We start from the raw sequence: 10402 nt of genomic DNA, 5'->3' as shown, positions 1-10402 counted from the left end.
AGATTGGGGCTCTCCTAGTGTGTGAGGTGTGAGGAGATGGGTGGTATGTTACCTGCTGCACGCTGCTGACTGCAGGGGTGGTTTTGCCCTCATGGTTTTAATTTGCTTTTCTTAGTCATCTATTGTTTAGTTTATCTATCCGTAATGAATCATGAGTGGAGACAGGAAACATATGGACCTTCATAGAGTTAGTGAGGAACACGATAATAATAATACTAATTCTACAAATTTGCCTGAAGATTATGGTTACCAGATTGTATTCGTTTGACAGAATTTTTATATAGCACTTCAAGATGTTTCTAGTACTGAAAAAAAAGTGACAATTACATCCAAGTGGATTTCATTCATTGAGAATACACAGTGTCTACACCTAACAGTCTGAAAGCGTCTCTCTTTTAGAAACAAAATTTTTAACTTACAAAGCACCAAAGATAAGAATTTCCACCTTCAGGTTGTGAGAGCAGTTTGGGCTATTTTTATATCTTAACATTTGATTAAATTGTTACGGTGTAATTTGATCCCTAAGCCGATATATTATGATATACTATGATATACTATGATATACTATGACATCTAAAAATGTGTTAACAAATATTGCTTTTTCTTATCTAGTTAATCTGAACTAAATTGTACAGTATGTACCACTTGCTAAATGGGGGGAGTTGAATTTATGCATGTAATGACCACTGTTAAAGATTACATTATTAAAACTACACTTTATAAACAGTTTTGCAAGCGGACTTAAAATAGCATATTTCTAAACTTAAAAGCATACAAAAATAACCAAATTATGTTAACATTTCCTCAGGGTGACGACAAGATAGAAAGATGGGAAGCTTTAGCAATCTTTAAGATTTTTTTCCAGCTCCGACACACTTGTATTCTAGGATGGTGCAGGGTCAGAAAACCTTGATGAAAAACAGGGAATTATAATAATTTGGTTGGAGACGGGGGACACGGTATACCTCCTTCCACCCAGATTTTTGTTGGAAATGGGATTAGACACATTCTTTGAAAGTCCAGATGTCAGAACTAGAATCAGAGAGCAGCTTTCTGTCCTAATTACCCAAGATCTTTCTGAGCATTAAATCATTGGATCATAGAGTTGGAAGAGACATTAGACATCATCTGATCCTATTAGAGCTGCCTCCCCCCGCCGAAAAAAAAGAAACGCAGAGTGAGGAGCCTGGTGGGGAGTGAGTTCTGTGCTTACAGTGTGTTTAAGCAGAGGCCAGTTCACTCTGGGCCTGGGAGGTTGGCCAGCTCTGTTGGCCTCCATGGCTGGATCCTGCCAGTAGGGCTCAGAAATGAGGGCAGCCAAACGGACAGTACTCTCTCTCCTCCTTTCCCAGCAGCTAAAAATCATCTTTGGTAAAGGTCAGTCTATGGATGGATGAGCTCAAGGCCTGGGCCTGAGACTCCTGAGAGCATGGCTGCGGCACCCTGGGGCTCTCACCAGCCTCCGAGGCACGCCTCATCTGGGGGAGCTGGCTGGTGTGTCTGCAGTGGCATTAGAATCTTAGTTACATGTTCAGTGGGAGAGAGCAGTAACCTTTGAAAGAGATGCTCATAGCCTGGTCTGGAGGAAAGGCCCTGGGCCTGGACTCAGGGGACGCTTGAGGCCTCACCTAGCCCAAACCATCTTCAGTCTCCATGCCACTTCATCCCGTCCTGACTGGCTGCTTTTCTGACCATATTAACAGATGGGAAGCAATGCCACAAAGAACCCAAACCCCAGATAATCCACATTTGGGTTAGGAATGATCTACTGGATGTCATTTTTATACAGATTATCCTTCCTAATTTTTCTTTTGTTGAGGCTGAAAACAAATGCTTTTATATACTTGAAGTCCATATTAGAGGTGGATAGCATAGAATGTGTTCAGGCTCAGAAATAAACTGTCCTTCAGATAATTGAGAATTGCTTTTAGTTCCCCATAATAACATTAGCTTGTATTTTTATGTTAATCCTTTTCAACTTTGGTCATTTCGTGTGTGTGTGTGTGTGTGTGTGTGTGTGTGTGTGTGTGTCCATGTGTCCCATATACCTCACTGAGACTTGACTGGCCTCCTGTAGCCTTAGCCTAGAGCCTTCTTTCTGCATCTCTCTATACTCTGAGCTCAGTAACTGGCTCTCATATTATTTTGAAGTGCAGTTATAATGAAGCCAACTAAAGCAGAGGGTTTATAACCCTGAGCCAGTCCTTTGTGTTCTAGTCCTGCTGTGTATATGTGTCCTGAACACAGCTGTTCACATGGCCATACTTCCTGGTATCGTGTGGAACCCGTGCCAGCCCCTCCATCTCTCGCTGACAATGGAGAGAAGTCTCTGATGCTCTAGGGTTGCCCACGTAGAGAGTGAGAAGGGAGCCCCCATGTGAAGGTGTGAATGAGTTTCTCTGCTGGGCTTCTCAGAACACATCGTTTCTGCCTGCTACTGGGTTGGCTAGGCACACACTGGTGGATCTCTCCTGGCAAGGGGGAACCCACCCTAGGGAGGAGGGGAGAGGGATTGGAGAGGGGTGGGTGGATTGGCTGCTTTTCTGTTCTGCCTTCTGAAGGGCTCCGCTTTCCTGACTGTGTCTCACATCTAGACTTAACCATGAGCATAATCTTGCAGCTAGATTGTTCGCTGACTGCCATTAGACTGCCCCTTCCCCACTCCTGCCCCCCAGCCTTACAGTCTGACATTCATAGATTCTCAGCAAGGCCAAAATCCTTGCGAGTTCTCTTGTTCATTCTGTTCCTTGGGCAGTGGCTCATCTGGGAGGCCTATGAGTGGGGACAGTGTGCAGGTCATTTCACCTACTTCTATTTTCCCGACCCGGGCCCCTTCATTTTGTGGCTGACACTTCATCCCATAGGTGAATGTGTGGTGGGGGAGGGACTGGCTTGGCACCTGGAAACTTGGCTTGAGAGAGAGCCCAGTTGGGCTGCCTCTCCCCACTCCCCTGACCTGGGAAATCCTCTAAGCTGACCTAATTACCTGAGTGAGGGAGAGCTATTGGCTATTGATTCCCAGCAGATGCTGCCATGGAGGGGGTGGGGTGCCACTCTGGAATTAACACTTTGGTTGCTGCCTTTCTCGGAGGATTGACTCCTTTCACTTTGCCGTCCCGTGCGAGTGGACCCCCTTGGAGTTCTTCTGGGCCGAATGGCCCTCCCAATCAGCCCAGAAGACTGGGTGTTCATTCATCTCTAGGACACAAGGAACCGCAGTCTCAGCTTAGTAAAGACCTCCCTTACCTGGCATTTTTGTTCCTCTCTCTTTATGGGATCATCAGGAGATGGTGTATTTAGCGGGGAGCCCTAGTCTTTGCTTCCCCAGGGTCCCCTTCCAACCCTGTCCAGACAGGAGCTGTTTCGTCCCCTGGAGAGTCCTTGGGGTGAGAAGCAGTTTTCCACTGCACCCGCTCTGGGCCTCACTGTCAGCTGCCCTCCCAGACCCTGGAGTGTGGTGCGCAAGGCACATCTACCCAGCTTATCAAGCAGTGATTGAGCATGTGATTTAGGAGTAGCATCTCACATTGTTGTCTCATGCTTCACAATGTACAGTGTTCTTTTACCTGCAGAGCCTCATTTGAGCTTCCTTATCTGACTGGGAGCCTGGATGAGGACTGCTGGATGAAGCTCAGGCTCAGTGAGTGAGTGAGCAGTGGAGCCAGGATCTGCTCTCGGTCTGCCTGACTCTAGGACAGCCTCTCCCACCACCACAGTTGCAGCGTTAGTGCTTGGCAGATAGAGGATCAGTGCGAGACTTAGTCCCTTCCTCAAGTTTATAATCTTAATGCAGGAGAAAGACTTAACACATGCAGAAAAAGTCTCAAGAACGCCATTCCTCGAATGTAATTGACTGTAACTGGCAACTGATAGCAATAGGATTAGAAAGGAGAAAGGCTGTGTTGACTGGAGTTTGGGGCCAGTCTTTGTGGAAAAGGCAGGCTTTGAGCTATGCCTTAAAAGGTCAATAATACGTTGACACATGGAGAAAAGAGGGGAGGAGACTTTAGGAATAAGGACGCATAAGGAGAAGAAATAGCGAGGAGGCCAGGCTATATCTGTTGATTAGTGGTTGACAGTGATTCTTGGTTGTGGAGGGTTGAATTCCAGGGTGAACTCAAACCCAATTAGACTCAAGAACTGGAGGGGAAGAGGCCAGGGCTGCCTCGTGCAAGGACTCTCAGAGACACAATTCCAACTTGGCCTTGTTTTTGACCTTGCCCTCCAGTCTTTGGCTCCCAGTCTCACCCCTGTGAGGCCTGGAGCTCCTGCTTATTGATACAACCGTCCACCCAGCATGTATTTGGGGACCATCCGGTGAGGTAACCGAAATGGAAACCATGTAACTGGGCATGAAAAATTTTCAGGAGAGATGAACAAAAGGAGAATATTTATTAAAAACCATCTCTGTTTGGCTTTATATATATTTGTCTCATTAACTCTTACAACATCTCTATGAGGTAACTGTAATCATTATTCTGTTTGCATGAGGAGACTGAAGCTCGGAGAGATGAAGAACTTTGTCCTTGGTCACACAGCCAGGAAGAGGCTGTAGTCCGTTTTTCCCTAACGGGCCAACACCCTGGCTTCCTGCTTGTAATAAAGCGAAAGGACATGCCCTTTGCTCTCAAGGGCTTACAGTCCAGTTGGAAGAATCAGCTAAAAAGTCCACGTAGATCTCCAATAAGAGGGCGGGGAGACCGAGGGGGGGAAAAGTGAATATACAGACAGAAAATGTTGGGAGTGGGGATTCAAGGTGGGAGAGCCGCTGTGAGCTGTCACAGACCAGACTTCACAGATGAAGCAGAGCATCAAGGCCATCAGTGAGGGGCAGAGAGGTAGGATGCCAGTCCTGATGGGGATAGTCACAAAAGCATCAAGGAGATGCAGAAGGGGTGTGTGTGCGTGTGTGTGTGTGTGTGTGCATGCGTGTGTGCGTGTGTGTGCGTGTGCGTGCGCGCGTGTGTGTGTGCGCGCGCGTGTGGGTGTGGGCGTGCGTGTGTGCGTGTGCGCGCGCGTGTGTGTGCGCGTGTGTGTGCGTGTGTGTGTGCGTGTGCGCGTGTGCGTGCGCGCGTGTGTGTGCGTGCACGTGGGTGTGGGTGTGGGCGTGTGCGCGCGCGTGTGTGTGCGTGTGTGTGCGTGTGCGTGTGTGTCTGTGTGCGTGCGTGTGCGTGCGCGTGTGTGTGGGTGTGGGCGTGTGCGTGTGTGTGTGTGTGCGTGTGTGTGCGTGTGCGTGTGTGTGCGTGTGTGTCTGTGTGCGTGTGTGTGTGCGTGTGCGTGCGCGTGGGTGTGGGCGTGTGGGTGGGCGCGTGTGCGCGCGCGTGTGTGCGCGCGCGTGTGTGCGTGTGCATGTGCATGTGTGCGCGCGTGTGCGCGCGTGTGTGTGCGTGCGTGTGTGCGTGTGCGTGTGCATGTGTGTGTGCGTGTGTGTGCATGTGTGTGTGTGTGTGTCAAATATACACAAAGGTGGAGAGACTAGAATGATCCTTCATATTTAGTACTTCACAATATATTGATGTGAAATCACGTGATATAAATTTAACAAATTCAAGATGAACAATTCAGTCACATTTAGTAGATTCACAATGTTGTGCAGCCACCATTGTTCTCTAGTTTCAAAATTCTTTGTCGCCCCAGGAGAACACCCCACACCCATCAAGCCGTCACTCCCCATCTTCCCCTCTCTTTATCCCTTGGTAACTTCTAATCCACTTTCTGTCTGTATGGTCTGGGCATTTTACATGATAGAAACTATACTTCTTTCATCTGGTTTTCACTAATCCATGTTGTAGAATGTGTCAGGACATCATTCCTTTATGGCTGAATAATATTTTATTGAATGTATACACCACAGCTTATTTATTCATTCATCCGTTGATGGACTCTTGGGTCGTTTCCACTTTTTGGCTATGAAAATGTGTGCACATGTACTTGTTTGAGTAGTTGTTTTCAGTTCTCCCGTGTATATGCCTAGGAGTGGAGTTGTGGAGCCATGTGGTAATTTTATGTTTAACTCGTAGAGGAACCGCCAAATTGTTTTCCCACTTTATATTCCTACCAGCGATGCACTAGGGTTCCAGTTTTTCTGTATCGTCCCCCTGGTGCTTTTCTTCTGACTTGAAGACCACCCCTCACGGTTTTACACACTGGGCTCAGTAAGGCAGGTGCTACCTTTTTTTCAAAATAGGTCGCTAAGCCCACTCACCTTAGGCCGGTGAGCTTGGCCGCTTCTAGCACTTGGCATTCCACGTCTCACACTGGTTCTGCCTTCCCCAGCTTTGGTTCTCTTAGGTCAGGGAGCTGGACCCTGAGGAGCTGGATGGCTCTGCTGTGGTCATGCTGAGCGGAGGAACCAGGGCAGCTGCAGTTTCCAGCAGGCCTGTCCCTGCCCTCATAACGCCAGGCCTGTTGGCTGGTTTCTGGGCTGGGCTGGCCCGCCTCTCACGGGCCCTCCCAGCTCCGCCCCTGGAAGCCCATTGTGTGAACACGTGGGATCTCAGAATTCTTGGCTGTGCTGCTAGAATGGAGTTTTTGGTCAGGTTGGGCACCCCAGAATGACAGCCGGCTCTCAGGGGGTCCAACGTAGGTGGTGTAGTAGTTTCCTACGGCCGCTGTAACAAGGTACCACAGACTGGGGCCTTAAAGGGTGGAAATTAATTTCCTCGCGGTTCTGGAGGCTGAAGGCCAAGATCAAGGTGCTGCTGGGTTGATCTCTTTTGTGGCCTCTCTCCTTGGCTTGTAGATGGTCGTCTTCTCCCTGTGTCCTCACATGGGTTCCCTCTGTGCATGCCTGTGTCCTCATCTTCTCTCTTTATAAGGACACCAGTCATATTGGATGTGGGCCCACACTAATGACCTCATTTTACCTTAATTACCTCTTTAAAGGGCCAAAATTCAGTCCACCTTTATGCAATTCTGAGGTACTGGGGGCTAGGACTTCAATATATGAGTGGTGGAGGACACAGCTCAGCCCCTAACAGGTAGACAGAGCAGCAAGAGTGCATAATGGCAAGGCAGGCAGAGAGGCTGGAAGGGGTGGGGGTGGGGGACCTTGTGATTTTTCTGGGCTCCTGTTTGATTTCAGAGTAACTCTCATGCAAATATAGAACATGTGGAGGAGGGGAGAGTAATGGTGGCCGTGAAGAGGGCACTGGGGGCTTCTGGGAGGTGGGAAAGCAGTGTCCATGATCAATAATTTATTCCTGGATACCACGCAGGAGGGCGTCGCCATGGCAACAGGATGGCTCTGAGTGGTTGGCCTGACAGTTGCCTCTCAGAGCTGCCTCTCCTCACTCTGCTCCTCTCTCCCCCTCTCCCCTGCCCCCTCATTTTTCTTGTGTGTCTTGAGAGCCTTTTGTGGAGTGGAACCTGCCTGAGCCTGGGATGACACCGCCACCTGCTTTCAGCGTGGGGCTCATAACAGCTGTAGCAGCCCCTTCCCCACCTCTGTGTGGCCCCAGGAAAATGACCAGAGTCATAACCTGACTCCTTTTTCTGGAAAGACCCTCCAGAGGTCATCGTAGTAGCTTTCCAGGCCTCTTGCCTTCATGCCAGAGTTCGGAGTGCTGCTTTTTCTCACAGCCTATCCCTCCACATCACCACACGGTGTTAGGTGCCTCTGCCTTCGGGGACATCCACTCAAGCAGAGCAGCTGGACAGGGCCTTCCCCTGCCTTAGCCCCCAGGTGAGTTGTCCGTGTCACCACCATCACTGGTGGTTGATCCATCATTCCTTCCTCCTGGCCTTGGTGGACAGGAAGATGCCAGGAGCGCATAGCTAACCAGAAAGTTTGTACTCCCCAGCATGCTATTAGTTACACGGTGCCACATAGAGGGACCCAGTAAGTATTTGTGCCGTGGTGTGCAATAAATGAAAAGGGGGTCTGAAAGGGGCCTCAGAGAATGACGGAGTCAGGAGTAGGCTCTGACTCTGAGCAGACTCCCACGTGGGTCGCTCTCCCAGTCTTTCCCAGAGGCTGAGTCTTCAGTCCAGCAGCCGTACTGAGCCTCAGCAACTGAGAATATTGAATTTTTAAAGTTATTTTTCATATGCATTACAATTCACTGCTCCCCTGATTCACTGGCTGTCACAACTAATAAGGGATCTGGGTGTGTAATAACCATTTAAGACTTAATGTTATTAGTCTTGTAATTGCTGCTAAGGGTCTTGTCTGTTCTCTGAATTTGTAAATCCTCATGCTCAAAGATTAAGAAAACATACCCCTAAGCTGGAGGCTGCCCAGGGCGTGGGGGTTTGGAGACCAGCCTCGGCAGTGAGTTTTCTGATAGAGCCTGAAGCCAGAGGTGCGGATATGCCCAGGGAGCATCTGTGAGCCCCTGAGGATGGAGAGGGGAAGGAGGGTGCCCTGCATAGGAGCATGGCCTGGGTTGTCCTCATGACAAGCAGCTGCTGGTGGAGAGAAGAGCCTTATCTCCAGGGAAAGGCCAGGTCCCGCCCTGCCCCCTTCCCAGGCTCACAGGCTCAGAGTCCTGATGGCCCAGAAGAGATAGCAGTGATGTCCTAATCAGATGGTCCTGATGCTGCAGGCAGAGATTAGAGTTGACAGGAAAACCAGCTGTATTAGAAATGGCCTCCTCTGGCTTGATCACTAGAAATGCTCCCACTTGTCCCCAGAGGGGATCTTTTCCCACACGTGGCTCTGTTGAGTCCTCATCGAAAAGTGTTTATTATGGGTTTGATAGTTTTGCTGTGGTGAAGGGCCAGGGCACACGGCTGATTGTCACCGGTTTGCGGGCCAGTGTCCTCGCATCACCCTTTTTTCTCTCCTACCTGTGAAGGTCCCAACGCTGCTGCCTGTGAGCGCCGCCGGCCAGGCGGGGACTGCTGCCCTCTGCGCACCATCTCCTTCCAGAAACCAGCGTGGAAACTCTGCCTGCTTTTTTTGTGTGTATGTGTGGTTAAATACACATAACATAAAATTTAACATTTTAACCACTTTAGAGTGTACATACTGTTCAGTGACATTTAGTACATTCACAGTGTCGTGCACCATTGTTACTATCTAGTTCCAGAATATTTTCATCGCCCCAAAAGGAACCCCCCTACCAATTAAACAGTCACTGCTTATTGTCCCCTCCCCCAGCCCCTAGCAACCACTAATCTGTTCTTGTCTCTACCAACTTGCTTATGCAGGGGATTTCATGTCAATGACACTATACAGTATGGGCCTTTGTGTCCAGCTTCCTTCAGTTACCATAATGTCTGCAAGGTTTAGCCACATCGCAGCATGTGTCAGTACTTCATTCCTTTTCGTTCCTGTTCCACTCTGTGTTTACCGCATTTCACTTATCCGTCGATTATTGATAGATATGTGAGTTGTTTCTTGTGAATAGTGCTATTAGGAACATTTGTGTGCAAGTTTTTGTTTGAGCGCCTGGTTTCAGTTCTTTTGGGTATACACCTAGGAGTGGAGTTTCTGGGTCATATGCTAATTCAGTGTTTAACTTGTAGAGGAAACACCAGACTTCGCATACTTCTTTACATGTGCCAGTCTGTCGTCCTTTGAGAGCGGGAGGGAGCAGCCTGCTCTCTATGCCCACTCCTGGCTATAACCTTTGGTGGCTACTTTTGGAATGTTTCTAATTCCTAGACCCCGGTCAAGACACAGTGATGTGGGTGGATACAACAGAGACGTCTGGTGGTGACAGGAGTGATTTCTAAGTGTTTTAATGGTATTAGCGGATCTTACCCACCCGCACACATGCTGTCTTCCGAAGCTGCACCACTTGGGGGCTGCGATGGAGCCAGTGCCCAGAACCTTGTTTCGTCCTCCCTAGGAATAGTCTTCAGAGATCTTTCCCTGGTGATCATCCTTTGATTTAGACACTAAACAGCATTCCCAACTGCATCACTCACCATCTTTCTCATTTTGGGCTCCACCTTTCAACTTAAAAACAACAACAACAGATCTACCCTCATAGGACAAAAATTTGCCACTATGGGGGCCATCAAAAGAATATGCTACAGGCTTTGAAAGTAGTTCCGAAAGGAAGCTTCAGAAATGTTCTAAGCACAGGCGGTGGATGCACTGTTGGAATATGCAGACAGCCTCCTGAGGGAATGTCTTTGAAGGAGACAGCACTCATTTCAATATATAAATTCTGGTGTGTTCATTTAAAAGATTTGTCACAAGGCTTTATATGCACACAATAAAAAGACAGTGTGAATGGTTATTGAATTATGTACACCTCCAGGAAATCAAAGAAAGATTTGCATTTTAGTTTTAGGGAGATGAAGTCCAAAATATAACCTGGAAGTGTGTTGGGATAGTTAACCCAAAATTGCATTGTCCAATTTCTGGGTAGGAGAAGGATCAGTGAGGAGCCCAAATGCTTAGGACAAGCATCCCCATTCTTCATAAAGGTTAGTGGGGCAGTTCGGT

This window comes from Pteropus alecto, unplaced genomic scaffold (genome assembly GCF_000325575.1).
Source record: "Pteropus alecto unplaced genomic scaffold, ASM32557v1 scaffold359, whole genome shotgun sequence".
NCBI classification, from domain to species: Eukaryota; Metazoa; Chordata; class Mammalia; order Chiroptera; family Pteropodidae; genus Pteropus; species Pteropus alecto.
The sequence above is the reverse complement of the archived record's forward strand: the minus strand, read 5'-3'. Positions refer to the sequence as shown.